Source organism: Bos indicus, chromosome 11 (genome assembly GCF_029378745.1).
Source record: "Bos indicus isolate NIAB-ARS_2022 breed Sahiwal x Tharparkar chromosome 11, NIAB-ARS_B.indTharparkar_mat_pri_1.0, whole genome shotgun sequence".
NCBI classification, from domain to species: Eukaryota; Metazoa; Chordata; class Mammalia; order Artiodactyla; family Bovidae; genus Bos; species Bos indicus.
In genome coordinates this window covers 79,104,449-79,125,302 of record NC_091770.1, presented here as the reverse complement: position 1 = coordinate 79,125,302, position 20,854 = coordinate 79,104,449, and the positions used below count along the sequence as shown (strand labels likewise).

The window sequence follows — 20,854 nt, the reverse complement described above, 5'->3', positions numbered from 1 at the left end:
GTCTTCTCCAATACCACAGTTCAAAAGCATCAATTCTTCGGCACTCAGCTTTCTTTACAGTCCAACTCTCACATCCATACATGACCACTGGAAAAACCATGGCCTTGACTAGACCGACCTTTGTTGACAAAGCAATGTCTCTGCTTCTTAATATGCTGTCTAGGTTGGTCATAACTTTCCTTCCAAGGAGCAAGTGTCTTTTAATTTCATGGCTGCAATCACCATCTGCAGTGATTTTGGAGCCCAAAAAAATAAAGTCAGCCACTGTTTCCACTGTTTCCCCATCTATTTGCCATGAAGTGATGGGACTGGATGCCATGATCTTAGTTGTCTGAATGTTGAGCTTTAAGGCAACTTGTGAGCTTTTAAAAGGCTATAAAACACCCCACGAATCTTACCATAAAAGTCTTTGGTGTCCTCATTTGGCATCAACTTGATCGTATACATTAAGTTGTCTCTGTGTTTGTTTTGTTTTTTTTTTCTTTGTTTTAAATATTAAGTCTTCTAATCCATGAACAGAGATGTCTAATTTTTTTTTTTTTTTTGGTCACACCAAGCACCTTGTAGGTCTTAGTTCCCTAACCAGGGCTTGAACCCAGGCACCAGCAGTAAAAGTGCCAAGTCCTAACCTCTGGGCTTCCAGGAAATTCCCTACATTGTTTCAGTAAGATTAATTATTTAGTGCCTCATCTCAGAGATTAGAAGCAGAGCACTAAAAGAGTGGGCATAAGTTAAGAAAACTTCGGAGGAAAAGAAAGAACAAAAACCATATTGAAAAGATGTGTTTGTGTTAAATTGCTTCAGTCATGTCCGACTTTGAGATCCCCTGGACTGTAGCCCGCCAGGCTCCTCTGTCCATGGGATTCTCCAGGCAAAATACTGAACTGGATTGCCATGCCCTCCTCCAGGGGATCTTTCCAACCCAGGGCTTTAACAAGTGCAGCAGTCTGAGGCTATGGGGTCTGGGACAGAGTCTTACGCTACTCACTGTGTGACAGGTGCTCACTGTCTCCTAGCGGATTTCCAACCTCATTTTCTACTATTTGCACCCCAGCTCATTCCACTCTGGCCACACTGACCTGGCTGCAGTGTGACCACGCCAAGTCTGTTCTCACCTCAGAGCTTCTGCATTACTCTAGCCTCTGCCTGTAATTCTCCAAAGCAGCTCATCACATGGCCATCCCCTCGCTGGTCAAATCCCTTCACCATTTCTTAAATAGCCACCCTTAATCTGCATCCCATTATGCTGTTCTATTTTCATTATAAACAATAATTACTATTCAAAGATATATGACTTTTATACCTTGCTGGTTGTTTGTTTTCTCCCTTCTCTCTTTTAAATGAAAGCTCCATGAGAAAAGGAATATTGCCTTTCCTGGTTACCATTCTACCTCCAGTCCTCAAAAGGCACAAAGCAGCCAGTCTATATATACTACTCTATAATACAGAAAACTCTGCTCAATATTCTGTATATTCTCAATATTTAAAAAGAATAGATATATGGATATGTATAACTGAATCACTTTGTTGTACAATTGAAACTAACACAACATTGTTAATCAACTATACTTCAGTATAAAATAGAAAAATCTTTTAATTAAAAAGAAAAAAGAACAGGAGAGGGGGCCCCCAGTGATATCACTGAATTGTCACTAGGAAGTTGTAGTATCATCAGTTTCCTTTCTATGAAAAAAATGACAGAAGTACACTGAGTGTCTCTCCTACCCCCATGGATGTTTGCTTGTATTTGCTGGAAATTCTCAGTCATCTGGAAAGATCTGATATTGTGAAAGAGCCCTTTTTCCAATAAGGATACTGAGAAGGTTGTGAAAAGCGAGGTCATTGCTTGTTTGCCCCCACTGGATGAAAGGAGGCCACAAGTCTTTTTGCAGTTCCACTAAAGAGCCAATAAAATGGAAACAAAACATACATGTGCCAAGAGTTAAACAACAAGGCGGAAGTGGCTTAGGTTTGTGGTCTGTTACCACATGACAACATTGAGTTGGAGCCAAGGTATATTCTGTTCACTCCAGTTTCTGGATGCTGGAAGGCTCCACGTGTCAGAGAGGAGGAACTCTGCCTGGCACATGGGTGTGACAGTGCAACAGGGAAGACAGGTTTTAGAGAATTTAAAGTTTCTCTTATGTTAAGGCAGGGTAATTACGGCCCAGGGCTAAATCCAGCCTGCAGTTTTTTTGAGTGTGTGTTGGGGGAGCAGTCTTTATGTTCCCAAATAGATTTTTTTTAAATTAAAACAAAAAACTCTTCCACTATGTACTTAGAAACTTGCCAGTGCCTAGGAAATAAAATTAGGATGGCAAAGGGGGAAGGACATTAGTTTGGAACTCAGGGTACTTGAATTATTGAGGACTTGAGTTTTATACTAACAAGCATGTCTGTTGCCTGTTTTGTAAATAAAGCTTTATGAGAACACAGTCACACTCTTTTGTTTACATGTTGCCTATGATTGCTTTCTCACGACAATGGCAGGGTTGAGTAGTTATGAAAGAAACCGCATAGCCCGCAAACCCTAAAATATTTACTATCTGGCTCTTCATAGAAAAATCGGCCAGCCCCTGCCTTATAACAGGAGTAGGAAAAGAAATAGTTGTTATACCACATGAAACCACTGATATTTGACTGTTTTGATTTTAAAAATAGCAATTTCGTGATTCAATTTCATAGTTTACTCTTTGAAATCTTCAATTTCCATCTCAAAACTATTTCATCATAAAGGCTTTTGCAGATCTTGTGAATAGATGTGAATATTCTCTTCTCTCAAACTCAATCTGTGGAACTTAGCTCCTACATCTGGCTGATTCTATGTTGGTATAATAGTCATTATGCCTATGGGGCTTCCCAGGTGGCTCAGTGGTAAAGAATACACCCCGCCAATGCAGGAGACACAGGAGACATGAGTTTGATCCTGTGTCAGGGAGATCCCCTGGAGGAGGAAATTGTTGCCTCCTCCAGTATTGTTGCCTGGGAAATCTCATGGACAGAGGAACCTGGCGGCTACCATCCATGGTGTCGAAAAGTGACAGACACGACTTAGTGACTGACATACATGCACACATTATGAGTATAGCTTCTCCTCTACTATTGGAAAGTACTGGTATCAGCTAAAGTGTGCCCCCTGAAAGGCCATCTGCGACTCATGAGGTTGCAAAGAGTCGGACACGACTGAGCAACTGATCTGATCTGATCTGAAAGGCCATCTGTTGAAGCCTAACCACCAGTAATGTGACTGTCTTTGGAGATAGGGCCTTTAAAGAGATAAGCTAAAATGAAGTCCCCTGGGTGGGCTCTGATTCAATATGAAGTGTTAGTCACTCAGTTTTGTCTCACTCTGTCATCCCATGGACCCACCAGCCTCCTCTGTCCATGGGATTCTCTAGGCAAGAATACTGGAGTGGGTTGCCTGCCATGCCTTCTCTGATATGACTGGTATCTTTATAGTAGGAGGTGATCAGGACACACAGAGGGACACCAGAGACATGCCTGCACAAAGGAAAGACCAGAGGACACAGTGAGAAGTGATCTGCAAGCCAAGGAGAGAGGCTTAGAAAAAGCCAACAGTCAACCCCTTGGCTTTGAACTCATAGCCTCCAAAACCATAAGAAAATAAATTTTTCTTGTTTAAGGCCACGCAGTCTGTGGTATTTTGCTATAGCAACCCTGGTAAATTATACGATTATTCAAGAACAGAAGGTTTTTCTTCTTTGTATTCCCAACAGCCTCTGGAGACACAGGTCTAGTATTCATTGATTAAACTTTACAGAAGTGAGTGAAACAAGGTCAGTAGCATCCTGTGTCTGGAGTCTAGAGTGTTTGATTCTCCAAAATTCCTAATGTGTAAATCAGAATTTTCTACACAAAAATGTTCTAAGAAGCCTCTAGAATGGCTCATTCAACAAACAGTTGTGAACGGCTCAGCACAAATATCAAGTTACATAGCTCTGATGATTTTCTGTTTTCAATGAAAATTGAAGAAGTGCCCTATCCCTTTCTTGGTCTACTCAGGGAGAGAGAATGCTGGATTAGATAGAACTCTGTCAACTAGACTAGCAGGCCCTTGGCAACCAATGCCGAATAACAATCTTCAGGGAAGATCAATAGTGAGCATTAGACAGAAATATTGGATGTGCAGTCCTAATTTACCTTCCAGATGTCAGAACCTGCAGAACTGGGCAATGGAACAAAGATCAAACCATTCGAGGAGCCCAGATCTCCTGGTTTATTCAAAATCTTTTGAGGAAGCAGTGTGACTGCTTCACGGACTGTAGCCAAACCCAATCCTGAAAGAACTTGTTTTGCAAATACCTCCTAAATGCAGGAGCTTTCCTGATCATTCATTTCTAAATGAACGAATAAAGGGTTTCATTATGAACAATGTCCAGATGCCCCAGAAGTCTGCTCTGTTTGCCAATTCCATTGCATTCTATTCCTTTCAGATGTCAATGACAGCCCATAGTGAGAAGCATTGTTTTATCTACTAAGGGCTTTATCAACTTAAAATTTGATGAGGAGCTATCCTAGAGAGACCACTGGGCATTCTGATGGGTTGGAAAATCAGAAGCCATTGAACATTGTCAGCTCTGATCTTTTCCAGACCTATACATTTCACCCAGGGCATTTTCATACTATTATGAGAAAACCTGAACTGCATTATCCCAAACCAAGTCGTAGTCTTAGTGGCATAAGAAAACCTCCTCCCTGAATAAAGTAAAGGCTTATAAAACATGTGACTGCTGTGGTCTAAATTCTCAATAGAGAGCTGATTAGTTTTTCAACGATAAGTTTCTTAAGCATCTCTGGAAAATAATGCCTGCTCACCAATTTGCCCTTGGCCACTGAATCAAGAAAAAGAAAAGTATTCCTAAAGCAATACCATAAGCCCTTTTTCTCTCTTTGTGATAGGACTGTTCCTAAGAAGCTGACATTTCTATTGTTAGTTTCTGTTGTTTAACAGAAACATGACTTGGTAACTCCAAGAAAAATCATTTCATTAAATCCATATCATTTTCTCCATATATAAGTGTCATGAAGGTAGATGTTCAAAGTTACATACTTTGTGCAAACTAGACAGAGACTAACAGAATATGATTTGTTTACTTAATTAATAATCTTGATTTTAGGGCATCTTTACTCAGACTTATCACCATTATGGGGGCCTCCCAGATACTCAGCTATAAAGAATCTACCTGCAATGCAGGAAATACAGGAGACCAGTTTTGATCTCCAGACGGGGAAGATCCCCTGGAGTAGGAAATGGCACCCACTCCAGTATTCTCGTCTGAGAAAATCCCATGGACAGAGGAGCCTGTGGGGTCACAAATAGTCAGACACGACTGGGCGACTGAGCACACGCACATCACCACTATACAAATAAACAACTGTCCCGATAACTTCCAATCTTCCTCATGGTGTATAGATCTTCAGAAATGAATACTCAAAGGTACCATCCTTCCTGTGGTCTGAATCTTGAGTGCACCAAACCCATATTCTTTAAAAACAATATTCATCATATCGCACACCCTTACACCCCCAACAACCTACTGCTGCCCCACCCAAAACTTCCCATGGCCCTTTACTCCCAATCACTCTGAAACTAAACTCCTCCATTTAGTTGTCATGGTTGCCTGGATTTCAGCTCCAGTCAAATTCCCCAATCCTCTCCAGAATACACGTCAAGCAAGACCCCTCCATGTCTCCAAAATAACCATGTTTACTCTTGAGGCTTTTCCTTTAATTTCTTCCTTACCTACAATTTGATGGATTTCCTTCAAACTTCAGATCAAAATATAATTCTTTGAAGTCTGCATTATGCAAACAAACACCCCACATTCATGCCTACAGCATTAATCTTCTCTACTACATGACTTAGCAATTAATTATATTGCAAAATACTCTTGCTTTTGTGTATTTTGGTCAAATTTCACTAGAATGCAAACATCACTTATTATTTTTGTATTGCTTTGTTCAGTGCTGTAATCTTAGCACCTAGGATAGTGCCTAGCACATAAGCTCAGTTCAGTTCAGTCAACCAGTCATGTCCAGAGTCATGTACTCTGCATATAAGTCATGTCTTTGCGACCCCATGAATCGCAGCATGCCAGGCCTCCCTGTCCATCACCAACTCCCAGAGTTCACTCAGACTCACGTACATCGAGTCAGTGAGGCCATCCAGCCATCTCATCCTCTGTCGTCCCCTTCTCCTCCTGCCCCCAATCCCTCCCAGCATCAGAGTCTTTTCAAATGAGTCAACTCTTTGCATGAGGTGGCCAAAGTACTGGAGTTTCAGCTTTAGCATCATTCCTTCCAAAGAAATCCCAGGGCTGATCTCCTTCAGAATGGACTGGTTAGATCTCCTTGCAGTCCAAGGGACTCTCAAGAGTCTTCTCCAACACCACAGTTCAAAAGCATCAATTCTTCAGCACTCAGCTTTCTTCACAGTCCAACTCTCACATCCATACATGACCACTGGAAAAACCATAGCCTTGACTAGATAGACCTTTGTGGCAAAGTAATGTCTCTGCTTTTGAATATGCTATCTAGGTTGGTCATAACTTTCCTTCCAAGGAGTAAGCGTCTTTTAATTTTATGGCTGCAGTCACCATCTGCAGTGATTTTGGAGCCCCAAAAAATAAAGTCAGCCACTGTTTCCACTGTTTCCCCATCTATTTGCCATGAAGTGATGGGACCAGATGCCATGATCTTCGTTTTCTGAATGTTGAGCTTTAAGCCAACTTTTTCACTCTCTTCTTTCACTTTCATCAAGAGGCTTCTTAGTTCCTCTTCACTTTCTGCCAGAAGGGTAGTGTCATCTGCATATCTGAGGTTATTGATATTTCTCCCGGCAATCTTGATTCCAGCTTGTGCTTCCTCCAGCCCAGCGTTTCTCATGATGTACTCTGCATATAAGTTAAATAAGCAGGGTGACAATATACAGCCTTGACAAACTCCTTTTCCTATTTGGAACCAGTCTGTTGTTTCCATGTCCAGTTCTAACTGTTGCTTCCTGACCTGCATATAGGTTTCTCAAGAGGAAGGTCAGGTGGTCTAGTATTCCCATCTCTTTCAGAATTTTCCACATAAAAGGACTGGGTAAATATTGGGTTGGTCAAATGTTCACAAGTGTTTTTCTACAACATCTTGTGGATGAACCAACATTTGTTGAATGAATATATGATTGAACAGTGTTTCCCCAGTAGAACTTGGAATCTCTCAAGGGCAGAGAGTATATTATTATCCTTTTATCTTTAGTCACACAAACATCCTATTTATCAAGTACTCATACTTCTCCAAGCTCAGTGACTGATAAGTCACCCCAACGTCCAAACACAGACTGCAGTTCTGTGTTGAATCTGGAGTCAAATACAGCGAAATGACTATGCTACAGTAAGCACTACCTACATTCTTCCTGGGAGAAAAATGAAAGGAACAAGCAGAAAAGAAAAGATCTATTATTGAGTTTGGAAAGAAAATAACATCCTTGAAATTAGAAATGAGATCACCTATCACTTAAGGAACATGTAGGTGTGTGTGTGTGTGTGTGTGCACTCAATCCCTCAGTCAGGTCCAACTCTTTGTGACCCCGTGGACTATAGTCCTCCAGGCTCCTCTGTCTCTGGGCCTTCCTTAACTATCGTGCTTCACACAACTATTGTTAGGCATAGTTACGTCTGCTGTACAGAAAATAAAATTTATGAAAAATAATGTCTCAGGCTTTCCTGGTGGTTAAGAATCAGCGTGCCAATGTGGGAGACATAAGTTCTGTCCCTGGTCTGGGAAAATCCCACAGGTCATGGGGCAACTAAACCAGTGCACCACACCAGAGCCTGCGTTCTAGAGCCCACACACCCAGTGAAGAGTAGCCCCCATTAGCTCCAATGAGAGAAAGCCCACACCCAGCAACAAAGACTCAGCACAGCCAAAAAGTAAAATTAATTAATACATTAATTAAAAAAATGATGTCTCTTCAGATTTCCACATGGACACATGCCTCTGAAGTAGACAGGGAAAATATTATTACAAGAAACCAGTAAGTCTATCTTGTCAAATGTTACATGGCTGCTGAATGGTAGAGTTCAGACTAAAAGGAATCTATTCTGCAGTTTTCCTCTTTTTTCTTTCATAATTCCTTTTTTCATAATTCCTCTTTCATAATTTATAAAGGTGAAGAGTGCTAAAGATATGATCAATATCTCCTCATTTTTCATTTTTTGGAATATCCGTTAGTCTCCTTGGTCCTCTTAATAGTCTCTATCTTCTCTCCCCTGATTGTCATAAGAATCTGAATGTTGCTAAAAATGGACAGAGTGAACTGTAGCAGTTCTATGTAGAGCAGGGTAATTCTCTGAAATAATAATCAGTGCATTATTTTACATTTCTTCATAGCACCATTACCTAAAAAGTCAGATTTTTATTTTTGGACTGGGCTTATCCCTTTAGAAAGAGAGAATGCAGAAAATAAAGTAATCAAATCTCAACTTTTTCATTTTAAAATATGTTCTAGAAACGCAGAGCATACCCTGAAGAGCCAAGGTTTTCATTGTGAGAGCCAGGCTTTTATTGTAGACAGAAGGATTTTTGAGTCTTCAACAACTTGGATGGAATAAGAACACAAATCTTATACTATAAATAGGAGTGTTAGGCAGAAGGCAGATTTTCCTCCAAAAATTACATAAATTCAATCTGCTGGAGAAAGAAGAGAGCTGAGATAGAAAGGGGGGCAAGACTTAGTTGTCACAACATAGGTTCCACTGAAGGGACCCCACACCATTTTCCCTTCATGCAGAGTCAGCCCCAGCCCCAGAGGAAGATGATAGAAACTGTAGCAGGGGGACCGGTTCCTGGAAGAAATAGGGCTGGCATCTCACTTCCTGTCCAGCAGGCTGAATGGAGTGCCTCTCAGATGTGCTCTGCACCTCAGGGCAGTGAACTGGGAGAGAAAGCTGGGACTAATCAGGACAAAAGAGACTGAGACAATCTTCTGAGTGTCCAACAGCCCAAGCGATACATATGCTCCATCCTGGAGGGAGGTTTTGGATCAGAAGAGGCCTGACAAGGGGCCATCATCAGCAGTGACGGCACAGGTGGGACTAACCTGAGGCTGTAAATGGACCTGAATGCCAGCAGGAGAGACACAGGTCAATGTCACTGTGAATGAAGTAAACCCCACTGGGTGTCCACAAGGGTCAAGGACAACACCACCAGTCCTTTGTCCTAAAGCCATCGTGTCCATACCACCCCCTCTAAAAGCGTTTAGTTGCCCTGGCTGAAGAAGGCTGAGGGGAAACCACCGATTGACTGGGTTTCCATTTAAGCCTGCCTAGAAGTAGCTACAGAGAAGGCAATGGCACCCCACTCCAGTACTCTTGCCTGGAAAATCCCATGGACAGAGGAGCCTGGTAGGCTACAGTCCATGAGGTTGCTAAGAGTCGGACGCGACTAAGCAACTTCACTTTCACTTTTCACTTTCATGCATTGGAGAAGGAAATGGCAACCCACTCCAGTGTTCTTGCCTGGAGAATCCCAGGGACAGAGGAGCCTGGTGGGAGGCCGTCTATGGACGGACACGACTGAAGCGACTTAGCAGCAGCAGAAGTAGCTAAGGTTCCTACTATCACACAGAAAGGGGCTCAAGAGAGCAAGCGCTTAGTTGTAGAAATCTAGAGAACATCACAATTCTGCATACCTGTGTTTCTACCAGTGAAAGCTGTGGACAACACACACACAAAAGGTGATGGGCTGAGAAGCATGCAGACTACTGTAGGACACCGAGCCAGCAAGGGGATGCCAGATCCATTTCAGAAGCTGGGTCTGTCTTCAAAGGGTTTTGACTCGCCGACCTCTGGCTGGCCTGCGCCCTCTTCTCAGACACACCAGACAGACGAGTAAACACAGATCACAAGTGGACCACATGTTCTTATTCTTTTTCCAAGTGCTCTGTGGCTGTGGGCCTCCCCCACTCCAGACTTTTCAAATAGGCAGATACTTGGGCCCCATAGAAGCTTCCTTCCTCCTCTCTCAGCAGACAGTGACTTACAAGACAATGATCAGACTGACGGGAGAGTCCCAGAATTGATGAACACCTTCACCTGCAGCTTTTCTCATGTTCAAGGGCTACAGCACCTAAAACCCTGAGCTGATTTACTCCTTTGAACAAAACATCTCCCTCGCTGGTTTATTCCTTTAGATACCCATGTTTCTGGATATGGAACCTGGTACCCAGTGGCTCAGTGGTGAAGAATTCACCTGCAATCCAGGATACACAAGAGATGTGGGTTCAATCCCTGAGTTGGGAAGATCCCCTGGAGAAGGAAATGGCAACCCACTGCAGTATTCGTGCCTAGAGAATCCCATGGACACAGGAACCTGGTGTGCTGTAGTCCATGGGGCCGCAAAGAGTTGGACACGACTTAGTGACTGAACAAGGACAAAAACCTCCTAACACTTCACTGTGAAGAAATTACTGTCTTTCCCTCTATGACATGGGTAACCTTGAGAAGCAGAAAAACAGTGAGATAAGAAAGTGAGGACCCTAAAAGGAGGAAAGATGGTTCAGAAGGGTGAACCTGGGGAACCTGAAGAGAACTTTTTCATCATATTTCTTAAGAGAAACCCAAGTGTGCAATGAACTACCTTTATATGATGCTAAAAGAAATGGATATCCATGTTACAGATTTGGATGCCTGACAGAGGACAGAGGGAAGGACATGTTGACATGAATGCTTTCTGATACCTTGGCATTCCATGGTTCCAAGTCAGTCAAGCGATACACCCATTGTTTTGAAATGACAGACCATCAGTCTCCATCTTACACTGAGTTTCCTAGCACTGAGCTCATTAGCTGATGCTTAAACTCTTCTGCAAATAAGGCCAGTGGTGCCAACGTAGAACTCTCATAACTATCTCTCATCCAATCTTTTCTGCAACACAACCCAAAAAAGAAGCCAGCATACCCCCAGAAATTCACTTTTTATTCTTACTTATGGTGGAGAAAAAGAAGGTGGGGATAGTGAAGGTGAGCCCTGAAAAATCCCTAAGAGCCGCATCAGATGCAATGGCAAGAACAGGCAGCAACTGACATGCATGCCCCAGGGGCTGGGAGGTGCTGATGAAAAAAGCTCAGCTTCCTTCCTTAGAACATCCCTGGAGACCATTTCCATTCTCCTTTCACACCTGGCATTACTTATACTGTACCAGAGAAGGGATTTTTATTTTTAAATTATGCATGTGGATTTGCACCTTTATTCCATCAGAATCAAACTAAATGTTATTCCACAACACTCCATAAAGTTAATGATACAACGTGACTAGCGCTCTTTCCTGAAATACGACATTCTTCAGGGACCCTGACAGTATTAAAGGGACTGGATGCCAGGGCCAAATCATGCCCCTGGAGCCACATAGAAGTTCCACAAGCACTTATATACCATGACATCTATATTCCTTAGTTTCTGTGAATTCAATCAGAAGGTTTATTATGCAAAGTCCCCGAAAAACCAGAGATACCATGGCACGGGATCTGGGAGCTGCTCAGATCTGGGCAGAACAGTCCAGAACCACATTTGACTGCAGGGAAGTGATGACTTGATCAGAGAAGAGAGGAAAAAGTAAAGACTTGAAATTAGAAGGGAAGTTAAACTTCTACCACTGTGATTCCAAAATGTAGTTAAATTTGTGAAATTAACAAATATATTCTGTGCTGGTCTCAATGAGTATTTCGAATTCACCATTGATTGATAACTGTTTTAAAAAATGAATTGTTATCTCCTTGACCCAGAGAAAGAGACTTGTAAAAGTAACTTAATTCAGAATTGTGAAAATGACAAATATTTTCTCCTCATTTCCCAGATTTAACTTAACATTTGGCCTGATCATGATATAGTTGCATTCATTTGGGGCATAGCACTCTACACATAAAGAGTAAATATGCCTATATTTCCATGTGTATATGGAGAATACTTTGGAGAAGGCATTGAAACAGGATTCTAAGGTTCTGGCTTTAATTAAAATGAAACAAAACTAGAAAGTCATATCACTTATGATGGCATGCTGGCTGTCATGGTAGTCTGTGTGGTCTTGCGTAAATTATCCAGCTTCTCTGGGCCTCAATTTATCAACTTATAAAATGGGCAAACTCCACTCTTTCAGTATAATGATGAACAGTAAAGGATACAACAAATGTGAGAGTGGTTCATTCTTAAACACTCTTTTATTTTACATATTGATAATAGAGGCATATATCCTGCTTCTTGGCCTTTAAAAAAAAAGAAAAAGAATCCTAGTCCTTCAGAGCTGGGATGGATTCTATGTGATTCAGTTACTCAGACCTTTTGGGAATTTCTTATGGCAAATTCCATGGACGAGGAGCCTGGAAGGCTACAGTCCACAGGGTCGCAATGAATCCAACACGACTTCATGACTAAACTACCAACTGTATATGGCAAATCAGCAGCTAGCACCTGGCAGAAGTTCACCACGTTCAATTCTTACTCAATAAGTGTTTCTAATGTTTCAGCAGCATGCTTCCAGAGCACTTTCTGTGATGATGGAAAGGTTCTGTGTTTTTCACTGACCAAAATGATAGCCGCTATACACAACTGTCTATTGAGCTTTTGAAATAGATGAGTGCAACTAATGAATAAATTTTATTTTATTTTAAATAAATAAACTAAATTCAACTAATGAATGAATTTTATTTTATTTTAATTAACTTCAAAACAAATAGCCACATGTGGGTATTGACTATCACACTGGACAGTTGTGGGCAGGATAGAAATTTGAGAGTCATATTTCCAGTACTGCTCCAGAGTTTATATTTTCCTAAGTACCTCCCGACCTAGATAATCACAATGGCGTGATCACTCACCTAGAGCCAGACATCCTGGAATGTAAAGTCAAGTAGACCTTAGGAAGCATCACTATGAACAAAGCTAGTGGAGGTGATGGAATTCCAGTTGAACTATTTCAAATCCTAAAAGATGATGCTGTGAAAGTGCTGCACTCAATATGTCAGCAAATTTGGAAAACTCAGCAGTGGCCACAAGTCTGGAAAAGGTCAGTTTTTATTCCAATCCCAAAGAAAGGCAATGCCAAAGAACACTCAAATTACCACACAATTGCACTCATCTCACATGTTAGTAAAGTAATGCTCAAAATTCTCCAAGCCAGGCTTCAGCAGTACATGAACTTCCAGATGTTCAAGCTGGTTTTAGAAAAAGCAGAGGAACAAGAGATCAAATTGCCAACATCCACTGGATCATCGAAAAAGCAAGAAAGTTCCAGAAAAACATCTATTTCTGCTTTATTGACTATGCCAAAGCCTTTGACTATGTGGATCACAATAAACTGTGGAAAATTCTTCAAGAGATGGGAATACCAGACCACCTGACTTGCCTCTTGAGAAACCTGTATGCAGGTCAGGAAGCAACAGTTAGAACTGGACATGGAACAACAGACTGGTTCCAAATAGGAAAAGGAGTACGTCAAGGCTGTATATTGTCACCCTGCTTATTTAATTTATATGCAGAGTACATCATGAGAAATGGTGGGCTGGAGGAAGCACAAGCTGGAATCAAGATTGCCGGGAGAAATATCAATAACCTCAGATATGCAGATGACACCACCCTTATGGCAGAAAGTGAAGAGGAACTAAAAAGCATCTTGATGAAAGTGAAAGTGGAGAGCGAAAAAGTTGGCTTAAAGCTCAACATTCAGAAAACGAAGATCATGGCATCTGGTCCCATCACTTCATGGCAAATAGATGGGGAAATAGTGGAAACAGTGGCTGACTTTATTTTTGGGGCTCCAAAATCACTGCAGATGGTGACTGCAGCCATAAAATTAAAAGACGCTTACTCCTTGGAAGGAAAGTTATGACCAACCTAGACAGCATATTAAAAAGCAGAGACATTACTTTGTCAACAAAGGTCCATCTAGTCAAGGCCATGGTTTTTCCAGTGGTCATGTATGGATGTGAGAGTTGGACTGTGAAGAAAGCTGAGTGCTGAAGAATTGATGCTTTTGAACTGTGGTGTTGGAGAAGACTCTTAAGAGTCCCTTGGACTGCAAGGAGATCCAACCAGTCCATCCTAAAGGAGATCAGTCCTGGGTGTTCATTGGAAGGACTGATGTTGAAGCTGAAACTCCAATACTTTGGCCACCTGATGCAAAGAGCTGACTCATTTGAAAAGACTCTGATGCTGGGAAAGATTGAGGGAAGGAGGAGAAGGGGATAACAGAGGATGAGATGGTTGGATGGCATCACTGACTGGATGGATGTGGTTTTGGGTAGCCTCTAGCAGCTGGTGATGGACAGGGAGGGCTGGCATGCTGTGGTTCATGGGGTCACGGAGAGTCAGACAAGACTGAGCGACTGAACTGAACTGAACTGAACTGAAGTACCTCCCAGCAGCAGGAACTTGCAATGTCTGTCTCTACTGGGACTTTCAATCCTATAAAGGGGGGACATGTCTAATGAGCTAAAATACATGGAGATCTCACCCCGTAGAGCCCCACACACCAGCCTCTCTCTCCCAAAGAAGAGCCTTGAGAAGGCAACCCTTAATAAAAAAGAATGAAAGGCCAATGGTGGGATTTCCAGAATGAAGGCAAAAACACTCTAATTAGCAAGAGGCTCCTTCTCAAAGAATTCCCTAGATACCACTCCCCTCTCCACCTGCATTCATGGCCCCAACCTCCCTCCCATCCATCACATACCCAATATCCTGCTCACACAGGCCAGGAGAGGCAAGATCTGGGCCACTTTGAAGACGTGAATTTCTCCAAAGAAGCAGAGATTGCAGTAGCTGCAGAATATTCTGGGTTGTGTGTGTGTGTGTGTGTGCACTCGCACGCACACACACCTGCATGTGTTTCTTCCCCTTTTTTAACAGCTCTAATTCCAGCACTGAACTTGAGACTGATCATTATTTCCTCCTCTCATTATCTCACGACATATTCATACCAGCACAGACAAGACTCCCAATGTCAACATTGTTTGCTTTCCTTTCAGAGTAAGACACATTCTATCCTCCACTATCACACATTTAGAGCAGATGTTCCTAAAAAAGGATAAACCATGTGCTTAACATATTTTATTCCAAGGGGTAATTTTAGAAATTATTGCAATCAATGAGCTAATAATAATGGTGGTAATGATGAGGCCAAGTTATTATTACCTATTACCTTTAATCATCGACAGCAACTCAATTGGACGTAATTAGAGGCATCATCATAAGTAACGTGGAGCAGATGGAAGATGCTGGGCCTTGCGTTCCCAGGACTGAGTGGGAGGGTTAATGATGGAGCAGTGGGCATTAAAAATGGGCCACTTATGTCCAAAATTCACCCTACCCTTGAATCTTCCATGTCCAATACCCACAAAAACAGATTTGAAATTATCAGAAGATATAAGGAGCCAACCCCACCGCTTTCAAAGTCCACTCACTAATTGTGAATGGCAAGACCCCAGTTCTGCCCCATTTTCATCTTTATGGGTTAAACAGTGGCCTTCTTTATTTTTTCTTCTTTCAATTTCATTGGCACAAGAAAAACAGAGCAATAGTCTATTTTGTCCTTCTCTCAACCTCCCTCATTCCAGAAAAGCATGCCTCTAGGGTGATTATTACCTTTTGAAAACATGCAAATGCTTCAGTGAGTCACTTAGCTTTAATTTAAAATTTGGCATGAAATACAGTATGAGCCTATATCACCAGCGAGTCAATAACACCACAAAACAACAATTTCCTATATGCTGTTTTATAGGGGCACGGTTCACAAACATGTAAGACACAGATGTGCAAGCTGATGTGAAAAAAAAAAGCCTGGAACCTGGGGCTTTAGAATTGGGGTTCAGTTTGTGCAACGGCTGATTAATGGGCCATTACATGGGGCAAGTTACCTGTCCTCTGTGAGCCTCTGTTCTATCAACTATGAACAGTTAGCTTGTGTTAGCATTCCCCTTTCTGTAAGCCAGGGAGACCTTATGCTTTTCTCAATAAAAGCACTTGTCTCCCTACGCTGCAAATGTGGATTTACCTTCCTGGGTTGGCCACCGACTTTGAGAAGGTACTGTACTGAAGTTATTCCTTTCTCTATCCCTGGTATCTGGCACTTACTAAGTGCTCAAAAAAGTGAGTTTTCATATCCCGAAAGAACTTGCAGTCTAGACAGACAGGCAAGACCAACAGTGGCAAAACAGAGAGTGACCCAAAAGCCAAAGATGTAATAGAGTATAGAGGATTCATATGGCTCACTCGGGTTTCCCAGGTGGTCTTAGTGGTAAAGAACCTGTCTGCCAGTGCAGGAGATGTAAGAGGTGTGGGTTTGATCCCTAGGTTGGGAAGATCCCTTGGAGGAGAGTGTAGCAACCCACTTCAGTATTCATGCCTGGAGAATCCCTAGGACAGAAGATCCTGGTGGTCTACAAAGAATCAGACACAACTGAAGTGACTTAGCATGCACAGATGTGTGTGACTCACTAACCCACTGGGAGGCAGTGGGACTGAACTAGGCTTTGAAGTGAAGTGAAAGTTGTTCATTTGTGTCTGACTCTTTGTGACCCCATGGACTATACAGTCCATGGAATTCTCCAGGCCAGAATACTGGAGTGGGTAAGGTTGTACTAAAATGTTTACAAAGATAGTCTCCAGACTACCTAATTAGCTTCACCTCTTCATCCTTTGGTTTCATATATGTTAAGTGGCTATAACATCCATCCTCAACAACCATGTAGAGATGAAACACTTCTTTTTTCTTCTTTTTTAATAGATACACTCATTGCTGCCCAGAGAAACAAATACCATATAAATATTATAACAATAATCATACTGAGAAATAAAATAATAATGATGCAAGCATCTATATAATGTTTCATGTCTGTGGTCTTTGAGGGGAGTTTTTACTCAAATATCTCTAAATGAATAAATACATCTGGTTCATAAAGATGTCCAAAGGCACTTTTTTCTACTCATATCCACACATACCTCACTATAGAACTAAAAACAAATTCACTTAGAACTTTTATGGAATCACAGTCCTTAAAAAAATCAGAGTTCTCATTAAAGCCAATAGGAATTTGTTATAAAAATTAATAACAGGATATAAGCTTATAGGATCTTATCAATAATATCTTTACAATCTGTTGGTCTCTTTGAGATGTGCCAAACATAACCAAGATTTATTGATGGAATCAATGTTTGAGGGCATAAAACTTTATATGTGTTTTCCTTTGCTCAATTAGTAAATCTCGTCTAAGTTACGAAATTGTCCTGAGATTTCATTTAGCCATGGCCAAATATCATGCTCAAAGTAGATACTTTCATTTGGATTATCTGCTTAAATGTTCTAATTCTCCACTTTACTTCATGGAATTACAGAAACTCAGCCAAAGTAAAAATCTTTCACTAAAAAAAATTTACGTTGTAACTACAACGGACAATGTTCTACGAGTGACATGTGAAAGGGAATAAAAGCATGAATAACAGAAACCCAGATGTGTTAGTCGATAAAGGGAGTGGAAAAAAGAGAAGTCTAGCAAATAAATACAAAGCCCTACAGAATAAGGGAAATGAGAGAAGTAAACTCAGGGTCCTGCGAAATCTCCGATTGAACTGGGGATATGACAAAGGAGCATGGATTCTTTGGGCCACTGGCTCTGGACCAGAAGAGTTAAAAGGGTTGTCAGTGCAGAGAGAAAAGCTTGAGCAATGACAGGGAATCAAGAAAACACAGGGAAAGCAATTAGCATTCCTCTACTTTTCCTCCCAGCAGAGGAATATTGGAAAATAAAATCAGAAAGATAGATTGGACCCAAATTCTTGAGGGTGTTGAATATCAGACTAAATATTTTCAGCTTAATTTGGTTAAGTCATGAGAGACCACTCTAGAGTTGTTTTTTTTTTTTTTTTAAGCAAGTTAATGGCCTACATTAATTTATTATTGATCGTTATTCATCCTCTTACATCCAATTGCTCCCCAATCCCTATCAGCTCTACCTTGTACTCTCACTGCAGCACTGTCTTCTCAGGGTCCCATGTTAGAGCCCCTCCATTCCAGGACAGCCTCTATCATGTTCCCCGTCTCCTCCCCTACCCTGAAATCCTGCAACTTAAGCAGAAGTGTGATTGCATCATCCCCCAGCTTAAAGTCCATCAGTAGGCTCCTCTTTCCTGGAGGATGAGCTCCAAACCCTCAGCATGGCACACAAGGCCTGTCATCTTCTAAACTTCACCTGTCTATCCAGTTACACCCTCAAACACACATGTCCTGTGCCCCTCCCCTGGCCCATGCTTTGGCCTGGAATTTGTCACTGTTCCATTATACACCATGATTTCTCACACCTCCAAACCTCAGTGTATGTAACCTCCCTGTCTGCCTGGGAACATACTACTGATCCTTGGAAATTCAGCTCAAATGTTACTTCCTCCAAAGCCTTCCCTGATAATCTCCAGCCTCGCACCCCTTATTCAGTTAATACCTTCTTTCCTTCTCTTCCATAGCATCATGTAAGAGCTCTGAGACTCCACTTCTCACATGTCCCTGTATTTGTTTGCACAACCGTCTTCCCGCTGCCCTGGGCACCACCATTTCTCGTTGCTCTCTGCAGTCCTAAGGCAGATGGTCAATACACAATGGTTAGATAAGCTAATGCATATATTTTTTAATCACATCAACTTCCTGAAAATCTCTAAAGCAGAGGAAAGTAGAGAGCTTTAGAAGCATGACTAGGACAGTGATGTATTAGGTAAATTGGATGAGAGACTACAGGTTTGGAAGGAGGCGGAGAAGATGATAGATTCTGCTTTGAACATGGAAAATATGCCTTTGGCGTCCACCGCAATCAGGACCTGCTTTTGAGGCGGCGAGTGATTCTGATTAGACAGGAACAGAGAATTAAGTCGTTCTGTTCCCTTCCCAAGCCTAACACCACCTTCTCTTTTTGATAACTTCCTCCAAGATGATCCGAATTTCTTTAGCCCTGTCTCTCTTATCCAAATATTTCCTTGAACAAGAACTCAAACGGGCACGTTTTCAGATCCTGTGTCTCTGAATGTGTGTGAGCTCAGAGAGAAGGAAACAGAAAATGATTTGCAACCTGGCTCTGGAAGGAGAGCAACTGTCAAGGGGGCCAGGATTGTTTTTGTTATTACTGCCTCGCTTTCAGCCCGTGTCTGTTTATTGTTATTGTCTTGTCCCCTTACTGATGCTCAATCCATTTCCTCATCACAAGTGTGAAAGGAAGCCTGGCAAAAGTCCCCCTAGCGAAAGTTCCGAATAGATAACGGATTTGTCCTGAGATAGCACGACATCTGTTAGGTATTTGGAGACGTTGTCCGTCCTGCCTTGAAGGATACTTAGGCAGTCAGGCTTCTTTCTCCCTGGAAGGCTATAAAACAGTGGCAGGAAAGAGCTAGCGATGCTTGCTTATAAGAGCCAGTGCTGGGACGCGCAGCTTGAAAAGGCAAGCGTGGCGTTTAAATTTAGCACGTGTGCTTGAATTCATATTTACACAGAACTTGAATCAAGACAACACAGAGAAGTATTAATAACATGTATAATGCCGAGATTAGTTGTGTAGTGGACCCTTTCATCTGCATAACCAATTTTTACACACCTCTGTTGAGAATTTCAGATTCTTCTCTTTTATTGCAAAGGCTTTTGTAAAAATTCATATCAAACGAATTTTAAAAGAAGCTTCAGGGAAATCCTTATTGCTTCTAGAAACAGCTGGTCTGGTGGGGGTTCCAGTGAAACCCCAGAATCTTTTTCTCCTCCCACAATTTTAAAGCTTACCGAAGAGGAAATCAACACCAGAGAGACAAGAAGGGAAGTTGGAGAGAAACAGAAGAGAAAGGTGAGGGCAAGAGAAGCTGCTGGATAAATGACATGCAGTCCCAGGAAAAGAGAGAAAGAAGTGAAAAAAAAGCCTAGGAGAGGGAAAGAGGATGACTAAGAAGGAGCAATTAGATTTTTAAAGTAGTTATAAAAGAAAAAAAATACAAAGTATAATATCTTCTTTAACTTCAACAAGGTAAAAGATATCCTGAAGGAAAGCTACAACAGTTGCAACCAAGACAAGTCATTTAAAAAAAAAATCCCATTTGGAAATTCAGAGGTTATCAAAGTAGAAATTAGCAAACTAGATTCCTGGAACAACATTTAACAAATCAAAACCAAGCTTAGAACTATGCAGGATGTCTGAGAAAAGACAGATGCAAGAAGAGGAGAAAGAAAAATTAGGAGAAAGACAGAACAAGAGAAGGGGAGGAGAGTGAGAGAAAGCCAGGAACAAAAGTTGGAATATTTGCTTTATGAAGTATTAATAACTTGCAAAGGGTTATTTGTCATTGCTGAATTTAGAAATTTATTATCCTATATTAACAAGAGACCAAAACGTCTAGAGTCATTGGCTCAGAGTGTTTTCAAACTATGCTTTCCACCAGAGGACAGTGACCCAGGTTGACAGGCGGTCTCGTTCGGAAAGGGGAGAGGACAGAACCCCACGTCTGCCAGTTACCAGACTCACTTCCCCGCTCATGGCCAGAGAACTCCTCTGGGGGCCGAGGGAGACTTTGAAGTCCAAAGGAGTTTGGGATGGGGAAACGGGAGGGACTGTGGAAAAGAGAATGAGAATTTATTATCAGGACCTTTGGGGGGTTTCAGATAAAAGCCCTAAATTAACTCTTAATACTTATGAAATTCTGTGCTGTCACCCACTTTCTTAACTTTATTGCTCTGGTGTTTGCTGAGCCCTTTTCATATCATGAGGGACTAAACTTTGACCTTTGCAATTTCATGAAAATAACATGGGGCGGGGGTGGGAGGGGTGGGAATATGTGCT

At 41.7% G+C, this 20,854-nt stretch overlaps 1 protein-coding gene across 1 annotated transcript in view; it reads right to left on the bottom strand.

The window, feature by feature from the left end:
* OSR1 (odd-skipped related transcription factor 1) overlaps nucleotides 1-20,854 on the bottom strand; it is a 163,999-nt gene that overhangs the window by 107,103 nt on the left and 36,042 nt on the right.